General features: G+C 37.4%; 1 pseudogene; it reads right to left on the bottom strand.

Annotated features, from left to right (window-relative positions):
- Positions 1-10,691: 10,691 nt before the first annotated feature.
- LOC147997965 (solute carrier family 53 member 1-like) overlaps positions 10,692-17,455 on the bottom strand; it is a 63,905-nt pseudogene continuing 57,141 nt past the window's right edge.

Raw genomic sequence — 17,455 nt, 5'->3', positions numbered from 1 at the left:
TAATTCCTTAAAAAACAAGAAATTTGAAAGGAAATGACTGAATTCCAAATTAATCATCTAGCAGAGTGGCACCTGTGCTTACAAATTGCTCTGCAGAGTGACAGATGAGAACTGAAGCAACCTCTGATCTACTGAAGTTCTCCAGAAGTGTGCTAAAAACAAGACAAAGCTCCTTTCTGGGATTGGGTCAGTGTTTAGATGGCTGGTTGTTCTTCCAGAGGACCCAGGTTTAATTCCCAGCATCCATATGGTTGTTCACAACTACCTAGAACTCCAGTTCCAGAAGGTTCCATACCCTCTTCTGAACTCTAAGGACATCAGGCTCACACATGGTGCAGACATACATCCAAGCTCAATGTTCACATTCATAAAAATATTAAAGGAAGAGAGTGACATTCTCTGGTATTTCACTTGTGTTTTCTACATGCTTGTGTCACACCACGGAGCTCAACCAACCAAACTCAGACACAGGAGTCTTACACAGAAGGTAAATCTTACAGGTAGCAAAAGACGGGTATTTCACATTTATAAACCTATAATATAGATGAGTGCCTCTTTCAGGGTAGCACAGTTCATAAGGGAGCAAAGTAAGCCAGTCCCGCTCTGTCTATTATCCCAAGACCATGTTTCAGCTCTTGACAAATGAGGGCTTTTTCACTCAAATGCTTCTTTAAAATTCTTTCTGGCAGAGGACTTGGTTAAATTGAAAGAGGAAGGTAACTAAACCTTACTGTAGGCAATGCAAAATTAGGTGGGAGAATAGAAAAAAAAAACAATTAGAATCTTTTGAGTTGTGTTTGTTTGAGGAGAAAGACTTGGGTGGGGAGGTGTCTGAGACAGGGTCTTGGTGTGTAGATTTGGCTGTCCTCAAACTCAAAATCCTCCTGACTCAGGCTCTCAAGTGCTGGGATTTCTGAGCTATGCACCCACACCAGGCTGTGAAGTTCTTGATATAGGAAACAGAATAGTGTGTGTGTAAGTGTCAGGGACAAGAAGAACCACCCAGCAGTTTCTACACTTTGTATCACTTTACTTTGCTTTAGTCTTTCTGTACCAGAGATTAAATATATTGAGTAGGTTATAATATTTCACTTTATTTGGTAAGTGTTGATTCCCCTTGTGTAAATAGGTAAAAAATTTGCCTTTAAAGAAAATATGCTCTAGGATCTCCTTCAAAGCCATTAAAAAATATGTACTAAGCACTGAGAAGCCTGCCTGACTCAAATGCAAATGCTATGTGTCAGTGAAATACTAGGTGATGACAAAATTTTTCTTTTCTTTTCCACTAAATAGAACAGAAGCACGATTTTACTATACAAAACAAATTTTCGTTCAACGAAAACCATATACTGCATACTATTCAGAGTATCACTGAAGACTCCACAGCATAGCTGAGTATAAGGATATGCTTAGCATGCTCAAGACTTTTTTGTAAATCCCCAACATGTGTATGTGAAATGTGTGGACGTTTTTTGTCCACTGGATTCTAAGAGGTATATAGATGACATGTCTTATTTATTAGCACAATAGCCAACTTCCTAATTTTTTTCCAATACTACCTTTAAAATGTATTTTATTGGGGCTAGACTGATGGCTCGATGTTAAGAGCACTGGCTGTTCCTCCAGAGGATCCGGGTTTATTTCCTAGGACTCACATGGCAGCTTACAACTGTCTGCAAATCCAGATATATATATATATTTCTGGAACTTGATATATATATATATATATATATATATATATATATATATCTCACACAAACTCACACACACACACATGTATGTATGTATCTCCCTCCCCACATAAATTGGAGGTGAACACAGACTGCACAAAGTTGTCTTCTCATATCACATGCACATAACGGCAAGCACAGAGCCCCCATTACATATACGTTAGTAATGAAATAAAAATGTACAAAGATCATAATGCTAGGCAAATTAAACATACTAGCTAAATCATTTCCAACTTGAAATAGCATTAATGTCTCTATTTTCCTCTTATTCAGTGATAATGTATTCCCTTGCAGAGGGAGGCCTTATTTTCATATTGGAGCTGACTTCCCACTGCCTGAACCAATGCTGTGGCTGTTAGTGTGACTGGCAAGTTCCTGGCTTGGCACTCAGTGGATGTGGTGATTAGGAAAAGGAAGCAGGAAATGGGTGTATCTTCTGATAAACACACCTGCATTATTCTTGCTCACTGTACTTCTGTGCTTTCTCAAACACAGCTCTGTAACATAGAATGAAACCACAACACCCTATCTGATTGGTTCTCTATTGTTTACCTAGATTTTAACACTGTGACATTGGGTAGTACTCAGGGCATTTGGCAAGCTTACAAAGAATATTAGTACAACAGAAATGATCACAAGCCCTTGAAGTGAATTCTAGCACTGTTATCCATTTGGTAGTGTGGATTTTGAAGTTCAATCTTTTATGCATATTCATTCCCTTGGTTCCTCTACTTCCTAACTGGGGGGCTTGGGCAAATATCTTAACCACTGCTTTAATTCCCTTCCCTATAAAATGAAAGTCAAGTGTTTGTCTCTCTCAAAGACTTTCTCCTTGATTTGCTTAGCTAAGTTTCTTTAACCTCTCCAGGCCACAGTCCTAGTTCCTGTAATTTGTACATGGGGTCTATGTCACCTAGTCCTAACAAGCATCTTTCTAAGTAAGTCTAGACTGTGCAAACCCAACATACATGGGAGTACTTACACCTGTCTTCAGTAAGAATCTGCCAGGTTGGCTTAGACAGGGTCTATAATCCAATGTTTCCTTTTAGGAATTCCCTTTCCTTAACTGCTTGGCTATAAGCCCTCATTTCTTTGTTACTGATGTAAGTCGAGTTGCAAACAGAGAAGAAAAATAATCACTTTTCCACAATTGCAATGTTTCTCAATAAAACGCCACCTTTAGACCTGCCTAGCTCTGCTTTTCGTATCCAGGGCTGCTATTAGTACATGTAAATACTTCCAGTAATGTCTAGCCATGGGCACAGTCTGTCTTCTGTGGGCATAGGGGACAGAGGACAATGTTAGTGGTCTTTGATCAGGGACATCCATCTTCATTTACCCCCTGAGATAGGGCCTCTCTTACCCTTAAACTTCCCAAGTAGGGCTGGTTGGCCTACTCCTCCAGGTGATGGAGTTATCCTTTGTCAGGCTACCATGTGATGTTTCATGTCCTGCAGCTGCTAAATCTACTGTAAACTTGTTACATGCTTTCATTTTCTTACTGTAGAATGCCATAAGCATGTCTTAGCTTTCCCCAAGTTCTCTTCCTATTCTAGTTATGGAAAGGGATTTACTAGATCGAAAGATATATATTTTGGTTTTTCGAGACAGGGTTTCTCTGTGTCAAACTCGCTCTGTAGACCTTGCTGGCCTCCATCTCAGAGATGTGTCTGCCTCTGCCACTTAAGTGCTGGGACTAAAGGCATGAACTACCACTCCTGCATAGAAGACATATTTTTCAAAATAACAACTGCCTGAGAATAAATGATCACCACCCTGTAACTTTACTGGCAGTGACATCATCACCCAGCAGATATTATCTTAACTTCCATTATTCTGCTACTAGTGAATGGAAACACTGCTAATGTGTTTATTCTGCAAAATTATGGTTAAGAACTTTGACAAATAAGGAGTCAATATGGAAAGTTTTCCATGTAGAGGTCAGGCTGCAGCTGAAATATCGTTCCTTTCAGCTCTCCATTCCCAAGGCAAGAGTGTTCTTTGCCTCACTGATGCTGGGTTTGGTGATCGCTTTTGCATTAGGCAGGACAGGCTTCCTTTGGTCCTGCTGTGGGATTTCTTAGACAGCAAGAAAAGATGCTTTAAAAGTATTTGTGCCTTAGGACTTGCTTTCCTCAGTGCCACACGAGGAGATTCCCTTCCCAAGGCTTGCTTCATGGTGTGGGGCTCTAGAATTAACACCCATGAAACAACCCCACTCCCAATTGAAAGGTAAGAGCTAAGCACAAATAAAACAGGGCAGAAGCAGTTTTACTGGATGAGTTCCACCTACTTCAGTGAATTTCCTGCTGACCTAAAGTGTTTCCAGCAAGAACAATTTACAATTATTTAATTTACAAAATTTTGGGTGCATTTATATGTGGCAACAACAGCTGATGAGTATTCTTACTATGGTGAACTATAAAAGACTTTGAAGAGACTCGTATATAGTCTTCTCTGCCCCCAAAATACGATATAGTAGAAATGAGGCCTTATTGTCTATTTGTCTGCTCATTTCTTCTGCCTTTTCTTTTCCAGCTAAAATATGTCAATGTAATAAATTCATTGTTTTTCACTGATAGCATCAAAATGAAGTCATATGTACAGATTAAAATGAAAATTTAGAATTCTACCAAGTCTCAACTTTCTCTCTAATCAGACATTGTTGTATAAGTTAAACTCAAATAACAATCACTTTGCTTCCTTCAAGACGCAAAAATCTTACAACTTCTGAACAATAAAATATTGTAGATACTTTACAATCTTTAAACTATTTTGTATGAGTATTACAAAGCTATATAGCTTATATTTAAATTGCTGTTTTTTTGTGGTTGTTTTGTTTAGTTTATTTTGTTTTTTGTTTTTTTGTTTTTCTTTTTGTTTTATTTTTTGAGACAGGGTTTCTCTGTATAGCCTGGATTATCCTGACCAGGCCTACAACTCACAAAGATCAGTATGCCTCTGCCTCCCAAGTGTGGGAATTAAAGGTATGTGCCACCACTATCCAGTTGAAATGCTGTTTTTATTATAAGAACAATTACGAAAATCAATGTGACAAGAGAAAAGAATCAAAACAAAATTTAGGTGTCAACACAGTTGTTACTTTTTACAAGTCTTCAGTGAAGAAGAAGATAAAGGTTTAAATTTTTTCAAAGCTATAGTTAATATTATATAGAGACATAATTTATGTATACATGATTTATATGTAAAAACAACTATACTTTTTTTTAAAAATCAGCATAATAACAGCAGAAAAATGGCAATTACTAAATAGGAAAATCCAAGTATATTTATATTTTAGTTTCCTGGTATCCACAGGTCTTTAGCCAATTTTTTGAGACAGATTGTAAATCAGTTTCTTCCCATGTGAGGGCATTACAAAAGAGTGTAATAACTTCCAAAAGAGATAATGTTTTGAGCTACTTTCAATAGTAAGGCAAAAATGAGAACATTTATCCAAATGAGTTTTTTTTTTTTGCTAATACCACATATATCTTTTAACGTTAATAGAACAAAAATTTACCTAGAAAATTAAAAGCCAAAATTACCATTTTTATTATAGTATAAGCAGATTAAATTGTGAATGAGAAGTCTATTATTCAGGGTAGCAGAAGAGGAGCAACTCGCTGAACCCCAGAGAAGCAGCACTTCAGGACTATGTGTGCTTACTCAGAATAATAAAGCAGCTACTTCTGCAGAGGTCCAGACTGGAGCCGAGAAAACCCCTCTGAGAGCATCAGCCTTCAGAGTGCACAAAGATACCCAGACAAAGAACTGGGCACCAATAACATGGATATGAGTGAGCTCTACATAGGGTCTCCTTCAAAAATGTAATAGCTAATATTACCTCAACCTAAGAAGTCTGAGGAAACATGACATGTAATTCCCCCACACTCACCTGCCAACAATCACTATTATGTATGTGAACAGTAAGGTTCTAATTCCACTAGGATATTATGTGAATTACAAAACGTCAGAAGTTGGAGTTGGGGATTTAGCTCAGTGGTAGACTGCTTGCTTAGCAAGCACAAGACCTGGTTTCAGTCTTCAGCTCTGAAAAAAAAAAAGCTACAAATGCCATACAATCTAATGAAATACTCTCTCCTTACAATTTGCTAGAATCAATAGTGTTACATCTTTCTGCTCCTATATTTCCCAAACACCTTTCTTTCCAAAGCAAAGAAATCTTAAGGAAATGAGAACCTAATTAAAATAATTCCCACATTTTTCAATCCAAATTTCCAAGAAAACACTTGGAGTTATTTCAAATGTGATCATGAATGAAATATGAATCTTTGAACAGAGATTGGCTGCTAGCTGAATTCTTTTGTCTCCAAAAATCAATGACAGCAAATAACTTATTTCAAATATGTTTCTTTTTTAATGTAACAAAAGAGGTCAAATAAATATTATCATGATTAATCTTCCTAAATAGCTTATCTAAATCTCACCAACAATGATTCTAGGTGCAGAGTTAATGCATAATCCTCCATCTTAACAAATCAGGTAGCAAAACAAAACAAAACAAAACAAAACAAAACAAAAAAAAAAAACAAGCACTGACAATTTTCAAAGTTCGCTTAGTACAGTGCTGTTACAATGGTAACCCAGGCAGACTAGTTCTTTGAAAGAATCACATCAGAGTCTAAACAAGGTCATGTCATGGTCTTTTACTCTTTTTTCCTCACAATGTTTCTTTTGCAACAGCCTCAATAGAACAGTATCTAGATAATTAGTAATTTTGACTAGATTCTTTTGTCTCAGTAATTATTTTTAAAGACTTTGTTTTTTAGGACACTGTCCAATAAAGTAACCTAACTAGGGCTGGGGCGATGGCTCAACTGGTAGGACGTCTGCCTAGCAAACTGAAGCCCTGAGTTTGATGTCCATCACCATATAAAACTGGTTATGTTGTTGTTGCACATTCCTCTAATCCCAGCACTTAAGAGGGAAATAGAAGGAAGGGAGTCAGAAGTTCAATGTCATGCTTACTACATAATGAATTTGAAGCTAGTAAGACCTATGTGTGGCCTAGCCCTGTCTTTTTTTAATTTTTATTTGAGACTTGCACATTTTGTTTTGTTTTGTTCTGTTCTGTTCTGTTTTTTGTTTTCTCCCTCGAGACAGGGCTTTTCTGCGTAAATCTGGCTATCCCAGAATTCTCTCTATAGACAAGGGTGGACTCAAACTCAAAGATCTAACTGCCTCTGCTGGGATTAAAGGGATGCACTGTTACCAACTGACATGAGACCCAATCTTAAAGAAAGAAAAAAGGGAAGGAAGGAAGGGAGGTAGGAAGGAAGGAAGGAAGAAAAGAAGGAAGAAAATGAAACCTGAACACGATTCAACGTCAAAATTTTGCCATGCCAAGTTCTAGACATTTTGGTACAAAAATTATTTATGTATCCAATATGTAGCAATATTAAAATATATTTAAAACTTTAGGGATATGATAAACAAAATTAATAAATGGCCACACCATTTTTCTCTCCAGGGCATTCATGCAGCAAGTACACCTATAAAGTCTATACCATGATTTCAGGACAAATCTTACAATGATTATGTGAAGTAAAAGATGTAGCAATGTGTAAGACAAACACAGCCATGACAAATGGGGTCAAGGGAAACAGAAGAAGGAAGCAGAATTACATCTTACACTGCATGGTGGGGATGAATGAGCCCCATGGCACAGTGACCACATGGCACATCACACTCAGACCCCCGAGAACGAGCCTGGTATCACAAAATAAAAATAAGGAGCCAGGCAGGGTTACTCACTTCTGTAATACCAGAACTTGAGTGGTTATGACAGGAGGATCAGACCTTCACGGTCATTCTCACCTGCATGTCCTCTGAATGTCAACTTTTATTTGTGGCCTAGCAAGCTGTGTGAGAGTTTTGTGCTAAGGGTTTTACTGATCACTGCTTACACAAAATAGTATAATAGAAGCCTTTCAAAAATATGTGGTTTTAAACCTCCATAAATTTACCACTTTAACCATTCCTTAGTATATACAGTTAAACAAACCTCTATAATTTAAATCAGATGTAAGGAAACTTCTCTTAGTTCCTTGTAATGAAAGAATAATGTAATCTGATTTTTTTTTGTTTTTGAGAAAAGAATATAATTATATATATATATATATATATATATATATACATATACATATATATATATGTATATATAACAGATAAGTCATCAATGCATCAAATATATCAATGTAAAACTGTACCAATTTAAACTATACTTGAATAGGAAATATATGTATTTACTAGTACAGGACTGCTTCATGTATAGATAAATTATGTTGGCTCAAAGTTCTGTTCACATTCCCCAGCCCACTGTGATACTGGGGACAAAGCATCCATTTCCACATAGTCCAACTGTTCAAACACAGAGGTCAGAAAACAACCTGATGGAGGTAGTTCTTTTTTTCTACCATCGTGCTCAGGGACTGAACTCAAGCTGTCAAGTTTTGCTTCAGGTGCCTTTACTTGTGAAGCCATTTTTACTGGCTCATCCCAACCTTCTTTGTAATTCTTCTTACATCGTGCTAAGAACAGACCACAGAGTTCTATGAATTAGAGGTAAGCTATATATTACTTATTTTGGGACAGGATTTTATTATGCGGCCAGGTTGGCCTGAACTCACTCTGTAAATAAGACAGGCTTGGACTTGTAATCCTCTTGTGTTGTTAAAGGTCTTTATGTAAACATAAGTTCCTCAAGGCTGAGTCTCAATAACGAGCTTCGTGATTGAAGATGGTGTGAAGAACCTAACCAGACTACCTTAGAATTTCCCTTTGAAAGTCACTCACTGTTCACTCCTTTATCTGAATGTGCCTGTGACTATCCAAATCTGTCAAATGTGTTCTCTGTGTGTAGGAAGCTTGTCATCAGTGTCTTCCCAGGCATTCTCCACCCTATTTTTTGTAACAAGGTCTCTGATTGAATCTGCAGCTCAATGATACCATAATAGGAGTGGCAAGCAAGTCACAGTGTCTATCTCCCCAGAGCTCGAGTTATAGGTGTTTGCTGCCTTTCACAGCCTTTACATGGGTGTTGGGGACCAAATTCACTACAGCCCTAAAATGTATGCTCAGCAGGGCACCATCCTTTACCAATCTGAAAGCTAAACATGTTATCAGACATCCTAGATCTATACAGAGTTCCACTTGTTTTGCTGTAGCCTGCTTATTGGCAGTGATCATCAATGTGATAAATGCACTTATTTATATTTCTCTTTGTTTTGTATCAAATAAAATATTATGTGATCACCTACAGTGGTTATAACCTGAGTCTGTGCTCCCAGGCTACTAGCACTTAGGTTTGCCTTAAGAATTAACTATTTCGAGACCCCAAAAGTACAACAATGCCAAGCAATCAGAGCTTCCAGGGACTAAGCCACTGCCTAAAGACTATACATGGACTGACCCTGGACTCTGACCCCATAGGTAGCAATGAATATCCTAGTAAGAGCACCAGTGGAAGGGGAAGCCCTGGGTCCTGCTAAGACTGAACCCCCAATGAACTAGTCTATGGGGGAGGGCGGCAATGGGGGGAGGGTTGGGAGGGGAACACCCATGAGGAAGGGGAGGGGGGAGGGGGATGTTTGCCCGGAAACCGGGAAAGGGAATAACACTCGAAATGTATATAAGAAATACTCAAGTTAATAAAAAAAAAAAAAGAAACAAAAAAAAAAAAAAAAACCTAAAAAAAAAAGAATTAACTATTTCTTATTTCCTGAGGTAAGTGCTGTATTTTGTGTCAATAGTACCTTCCAGCAATTTTAACTTCCTAATAAATATATTACTAGTATAATCTATCCCAGCACTCATATATATCTAAGACAGGAGGCAGATGTTTCTGAAGCCATATCGCATCTTTTTTTCCAAATCAACTGTCAAATCTATAAATCAAGGTGCATACTGGTATTGAGTACTGGCATTCCTTAGCAAGAACTAAAATTATGGAATTCCTGTGGATGTGTTTCCTTCGCTGAGGTACTCAATTAAATTATAACACTTAACAAGAATGGCTACATTTATCAATACTATTCTAGCACAGACCCTATGTCATACTGTGAGAGTTCAGGGACACCAATATCACGGTACTAACAGTGACCTCATCTGACATGGCATCAGATACATATTACAGCAACAGTAGTTTTGTACTTCTGAATATATCTCCCAATAGAGCAGAACAGAAAAGTTTACTGAGAACAATTTACGTGCATATTTAAAAAGCTCTTTACTAATCAGCATTAGTCAAAGCTCTTTGCATTTTGTAAGGTGTGGGCTGATGCTCTCTACTCAGCAGACAAAGAAGGAATACATTTTAGTGCAAGGATGGAAAATCACTGACAGTTCATGGGAAATGGTAAAAATTCAAAATGAGTGTCTGCATTTGGTTCTAAACTTAAAAGACTTTTTTTTTTCTATTCCCAACAGAAGATCAGTAGCAAGTCATAGCAGGATGCCATGGAAATCAGAAACTGAAGCGATCAGAGAACTCAATTTGCAGTTAAATGGGCTGTAAACAATCCTTACATGTTCATCAAAGAAAATACTTAAATATTAAATACTTGGTTGGAAGAGGGATTCTTGTGCACCTAACCATTTCTTAACCTCACTAATAAACAAGGAAATTTCAACCTCCCCAACCCCCCCAAGGAAAAACAACAAAAAATCCTCAAAAACAAACAGAAAAAAAAAAACACTCTAAACCACTAAATTAAAACCCAAGGCACCCATAGGTTAAAGCCACTGAGCAACAGACAGGATTGAAACAGCATCACAATTCTTACCAATTGACTGAAAATCTTAGTGATAATAACTGTTAATTGAAATGAGATTAAAACTATATTCAAGGCTAAAGTGAGATGTCCGGGTTCTGAAGCCTCAGCAGAACCAGTAGCAGTGACGGCAGAGTCCAGGGCAACAGAATGCAATAGTAAGGGCTCAGATGGGAGACCTCAGCCTACCTTTGTGAGTGTTGTAAAGGGCTGGAAATGTCAGGGTGAAGAAAGTTGTAGAGTATTTGCCAGGCAGCATTTACTGGAAGAGGAAAGGCTCTTCTTGTGTCACGGTACAAGCACAGGCACTGGATGAAGTGAAGCCAAGCAGGAATGCACTGAACTGTGGCTCGCACTCTGTATGTATTTCTGTTGCAAAATTCTGGTTCTGTGAAGATTTCAAAGAAGAACGAAAACAATATCGCAATTCAAATAAATTAACTGTTCATACCATTTAGTCACACAGTACAACTACCCATCAGCATATCCATAAAACCCTAACCCGTGGGTTCACAGTCACTTTCTCTTATGCAGACATGACTTGCACAACATCTTTAGTGGCTGAGAAAACGAGAGAAGCTGAGTAGTCACACTGGGCAATTCTTTTTGTGATTTCTGAATATCCTAGAACCAACTCAAACAATTTTGTACTTTTTTCAAGTGTAATAAAACTATAGGAAAAGAGTCTATGAATAAAAGGAAGAAAAACACATGCTTTGTTCTATGACTTTAAACATAGGAAAATATAGAAATATTATGGGTACTGAGACAGCTTTGTAAGTGGCAAGTTACTATAAACATACACCCAGAGCACACGCTCTATGGCCTCCTCATAATCACAGAACGCTTATGGCTCATTATTGTTTTTTATTGCTGCTCTGCAGTAGTTTTTGTTTTGGGGACAGGATTTCATTTATGCACCCCAGGATGACTGGCCATCCTATGGGTTCAGCCTCCTCAGTGCTGGGATTGCAGGTGAGTGGTGGCCTGCCATACACAATTTATCATTATCTTTTGTGAGTACATGCTAGGTATCTCTACATTTAGATCTTTGTAATTAATGCAAACTTCCTAACTAAATTAACTTTGTGTCACCTAAGCATGGGTAAAGAGCCAGAAGAAGGTCAAGACTTCTGAACTGACCAGGATGTTCTTTCTCAGGCATTCGACCTGATTCTAAGAAATCAGTACTTGGATCACTGGCTCCTACAATGGCATCCTGAGCATTTCTATGAGGACAAGCTGCTGGCACTCTAGCAGTTGTGATACAGCTACCAACACATATGAACGTTGAGATATAACTGCAGAATTCTTTAAATGTAAGTTGTAAATGTTTTGGCAAGAGGTTGACTAAAATCCTAACACAACTTAAATACCAAATAAATGATTTCAGATAAGGAGATTGCCAACAGGGTGCCAAGCACATTTAATTCCGTGTGTAATGCTATTGGATGAGTTTTCATCATGACATTAACTGTCGTAGTTATCATTCCCAACAGTTCTTTGTTTATGCTGGCATTCACTAGTGTGAATACAAAATCATACTATATCTTGCGGATCATTTGGCAACAGGCCCTTACTCTCATCCCATTTAAGTTCAAATTGTAAAAGCAGATCATATATTCCAGGTCCATGTGAATCACTGACAGGCTGTTCAGCTGATCGGCCATCCAGAAATTGGCAAAGCCTACCTTATGAAAGGCAGTAGTAAATACTCAAAAATGAGAAAAAGAAAGGAAAAAATGAGAAAACATAGAATCAGTTCTCTACTGCAAGGCTGACCATTCAGAATGACTGCTGTTAAAAAAGGAAACCAATAAATAACACACGTACACTAAGCCCAGACAACGAGGGTGTGTAACCCAGTAAAGTAGGAAGGAGTTGAATGCAAAATTGGAAGGTAAACAGAAGATGAGTGTGTGGTTGTTGTTGGGGAAAGCAGAAACCAAGCGGAGGGAGAATACGCTAGCCATAGTGGTTCGTTCCTGTAGGCCTTCACTTAGAAGGCTGAGGCAGCAGTGCAACAAGTTTGAGGCTAGCCTGTGCTACGGAGTAAGAAAAATAAGTGATGTAAGCACAAGAGGCAACCCGGTGTTGGACTACAAATCATTTGTTGGACAGGGTACAGTTTGCTGACTACAAAGCTCTTCTTTGCCTATAAAAGACAGGAAGGGACAGACAGTGGTGGCTCATGCCTTTAATTCCAAAAGAGGGAAGAAGAGGCATGCAGATCTCTGAATTGTTATCCAGCCTGGTCTACAATGTGAGTTCTAGGACAGCTGCACAGCAAAACCCTGGGAGAGAAAAACAGGCAGGGAGTGTGATCATCTGAGGCCTGTTGCATTCTCTAACCTAAATGACACTCTTAGAGCATTGGGTTTCAAGCCCAGGATCTTATGCATATGAGGCATGCACTCTACCACTTGACTGCACCCACAGACTATATAATATTGATTTCACTAATGTAATGGTAATGACTGTGTTGGCCTTAACATTTCCACAAAGATCATCTCTGACCACTATTCTGAAAATAATGATAAATGTGTTGTTAAGCAACTAACTCATGCAATATATTCTATTAGAGTTTATAAATGGGTATAGCTCAATTCTTATAACAATTCTCTTAAGGGGAGTAGGTTGAGACAGGCTGCACTATGTACCCCAGGCTGGCCTCTAACTTGAAATTCTCCTGCCTTTACTCAGTAAGGCCAGGATCATAGTGTGTAACTGCACGGTAAAATTTCTCATAGTATTTCCTAAGCTAGTCCTTTGTTATTCGCATTAACACAAATTCACCTTGACTGGTTCTCTTTAAACCTGTTATAATTATAAAAAAATTCCTGTCATTGCAGAGGAGAACCAGATACTGTTTGTTGTGCAAGGAACCCAGTGGTACCTGCGTGGAGGAGAATGGATAGAGATAGCTTTTAACTTTATCCTCTTAGTCTCCCTTTACTTTATCATACAGAAGAAAATTTATATATAATATTGCATTCCTCTGACACTATAGTAATTCTGAAAATGAGCTTAAATTCCTAGCTCTCTGGATGTATCCTTTTTTTATTTAGTAGAGACATTCAACCAGGGAAACTATGGCAGGCCTGCCCTCAGATGTGGTTGGTTCTTTCTCTTTATTCTATAAACATTTCTCTTCAGAGGGATACATGACTATATAATATGAATCAATCTTGAATATCATATATAACAGATAAGGTTTGAATTAGCTATGGAAACAATAATAACAAGGTTTGAGATACTGGTCTCTGGAGCAGATATATTTTGATTCTATGATCCTCAGCCTGTGCTGATAACCACTGAACACTCTCCAGGTCCCTTAAGTTCATGTCCATGCACAAACAATTTTACTCAAAAAAATTGGTAAAACCTGATCTGTGCCCAGGCAGTCATTGCACATGCCTTTAGAGTCAGAGGCAGCAGATCTGGGTGAGTTCAAGATTAGCCTGTTCTGTAGATCCTGGTCTCAGACAAACAGGGCCACACTGAAATACCTGCCTTGAAAAATAACAACAGCAGCAGCAGCAGCAACAAAAATAAACAAAACAAAACAAATTGATCGCTAATGATATAACTAAGGACTCTATTTTAAAACTTTAGTTAGCTTACTAGAAGAATGAGGTAATGTTACTATTGGAAAGTCTGGGACTTTGTGCTATCTAATTGGATTCCTAGTTGGGGCAAAAAAATGATAGGATAGAGGACAAAAGACTTCCTTAGTATAAATAGAATGCAATATTTGACACAGTAACTTTGCAGAAAGATAGTACTTAAATTTCTTAATTTTTTGGGGGGGGAAAAGAAGGTAGCATAAGTCAATTATAAAGATTCCGATACAACTATGAATATAAATGTTGAGCAATCTTTATCTTTAAGACCAAGTATTTTTTAGTAAAAATAAAGGAGAAAAAAAGGGAAATAAGATATTTATTTTAGGACAAAAGTTTACAAACATTTTCAATAAACAAAACTATGGTGAAAACATTAAGTTAATACTCTGACATACATTTTAGTGAATAATTTTATAAATGAAGTTTGAGTAAATAGTCGAACTGATTTTAAATGACCTATACCCTATAACACTTCTGTTTTAGTAATGATATTACAAAAGCAACAAATCACTGCTTCAAAGAAGACGTTTACTAGTGTGTTAATCCTTTTTATACCTCACTCCAGCCTATTCAACCAATCAGTCTAAATTTATCATCACACAGTTCAGACCTAGATACACATCCATTCAACAGGGATCATTCTACTCATCAGAGAATGTAATTATGCATGAAATCATGGCTTCCTACTCAAAAAAAAAAAAAAGGACTCACCGAGGCACTGCTCACAAAGTACGCATCTATACCATCCTGCTATTGCAACATCATCACAGTAAGCTTTCTGAATCTTCCAAAACCATCATTTAGAAATAAGTTTATAGAAATGCTAGATCGGTGGCTCTATAGTTATGTACTGCTGATTTTGTGGAGGAAGGAGCTTAGTTCCCATCACCCATGCTTGGTTCACCACTGTCTACAACTCAACCTTCAGGCATCAGACACACTCATTAGGCTTTCATGAATACCAACCACATATGTGGTACCCATACATATACATATATGTAGGCACTCACATATATGATTTAGACAAAAATAAACACTTCATAGGGATGTATAGTTATAGGAAATCTAAGAGAATACTGAGGTAAATGCAGTATAAAGTAGCCTTGGACTTCTGATACTTCAACCTTCAAATTCTAAGTAAGGGATTACACAATAACACTCTGCCTGACTCTCTTTTCATTAGAAAGAAAAAAAGTGCTATATTTTACCACACTGGTTAATTAATTATAATATATACAATCAATTCACTATCTGACTTCCATGTTATAAATGTTCAAGTATATCTGGTATCCAACAAAAGCACTTACTCCTGAATCTGGGCACTATTCCCTTGTCCCAATGTGAATCCTGCCTCTAAGGCTGTGCAATCCAACAGTCCAGTGAGGCATTTGAGGAAGTCAATGCTAATGTACTATGCTCAAAATATTGTGCATGCCTTCTAGACTTACAAGAAGTTTAAACAACCAAAATCTGGATTTATAGTAGAAAGTTTTTTGGGGGGTTGATAAGAAAGAAGTGCATAAACCCATAAAGGGCAAGTGAATACACATATATTGGGATGATACTAATTGGAGCAAAGAAGCACGGCAGAAGACTCCGGAACCATAATATCACCAGGAATTCAGCAATCTGTAAAGCAGAGGGAAGACAAAAGAAAGTTCCTCATTATCATTACACAGAATAGCCTTTAATAAACAAATATATAAAAAATGATGCACAGTTCAATAATCCTCTAGTGGGAGGTTGACTTGAGCACTGATCAGGTTATTCATGAACACCCTTGCATTCTGTCACTCAGAGTGGAGTACATCTATGGAGTCCCAGTAAGTCAGACGCTCTGTGAGAGCGGAGAACACTCAGGAGACTCCCAGTGAGATGGCCATTCTTTTAGCGAGGACATGTTCACAAGACTCTGTGCTGTACTACCTCAAAGGGATGATGATAGACAAATTGTTTCTTGAATTAAGTTAAAAGGTGAGGAAATGATTTACTCCAGCTTGTCTCCAACCATTTGTGTTGATGCTCAGTAGAAAAAGGAATTCAATCAGAAGATAGCTACCACAGTAGATTCTTATCAAGGACCACACAGTTCTATCTATTTCAAGTTTATAAACAACTGAAAGAAATATATTGGTTAGTTATCTACCATGTTCCCTTAAATATCTTTTCTCATAATTCTCTAAGTCACAGACCTAGGACAAAATATTTCTACAAAGACAATCTGTATATAGATAATCTTAATAGTCAATAAATATGCATCTAGGCATATTTCTTCTACCTCTTTATGCTGCAGAGTGCCATTAGATTAATTTCTATCAAACTTTTTTAATCATGTTATTACATAGTTCTATATTTTTTTTAATTTTCATTCTTTTTCTAAAGTATAAAACAGCAGGTTTAAATGGCATTGAACAGTAAGACCAGACTTTGTTTTTGTTTGAGACATGCAGTCATGACAATCCTTCAGCATGCTATGTAGACCAGACTGGCGTCAAACACAGGGATCATCTTTCCTCTGCCTTCTGTATCCTGGCATTAAATATGTGCCATGCCTAATATAAGACTAGTTTAGTCAATGGGAGCTTTCTATATGATACAACCTCTTCTACTTTGCTTTCTCTGTCATGACACTAATTACATTTACTTCTACTGCACAGATTTGTTGTAAAATGAAAAGATACAAAACACAAGGCATATGTCACATAATAATAGTTGACATCTATGGAATGTTTAATACACTAAGAGTTTACTTTGTTCTTGGTACATTTACATGTAAAATAGTTATAATCATAGTAAAATCATTATAATAGCTTCATGAATTTAAATTACTATGCCTATGTTGATGGAGAAAACAAGAGCACAGAGAGGTTGAGGAATTTGCTCTGGATTACTGAGCTAAATGTAACATTTGGTTGGCCTGGCCTTGTACTTGAAGGTACCCATCTTCCTCTGCCTCCACACCTGGCTGCAACTTTTATAACTGTGCACGAAGCTGGTGCTCTCACGTACTATGTTGCTTATATGCCCATTCAAACCACTCGGGAACACTATTGATCTCCACTTCCTACAATTCTGATATTCAAACACCTTAGCTCTGCAAATTAAAGCTCTTAAAGACATCTACTCTCCAAATTACTTTTCCCAAACCTATGCTACACTACTCCCAGTGACAGTCCTAATGCATCTTACCTTTTAAAAAGTGGGTTTTTCCCCAGCACCTACTGTGCTCTTTCATTTCATCTCAACCAAATTATACTTCCCTAATTTATATAATCATTTTTATAAAAATATTTAGTAACTTAAA

This window comes from Rattus norvegicus, chromosome Y (assembly GCF_021556685.1).
Source record: "Rattus norvegicus strain SHRSP/BbbUtx chromosome Y, alternate assembly SHRSP_T2T, whole genome shotgun sequence".
In the NCBI taxonomy this organism is placed as follows: Eukaryota; Metazoa; Chordata; class Mammalia; order Rodentia; family Muridae; genus Rattus; species Rattus norvegicus.
This window is presented reverse-complemented; position numbering and strand designations above follow the sequence as displayed.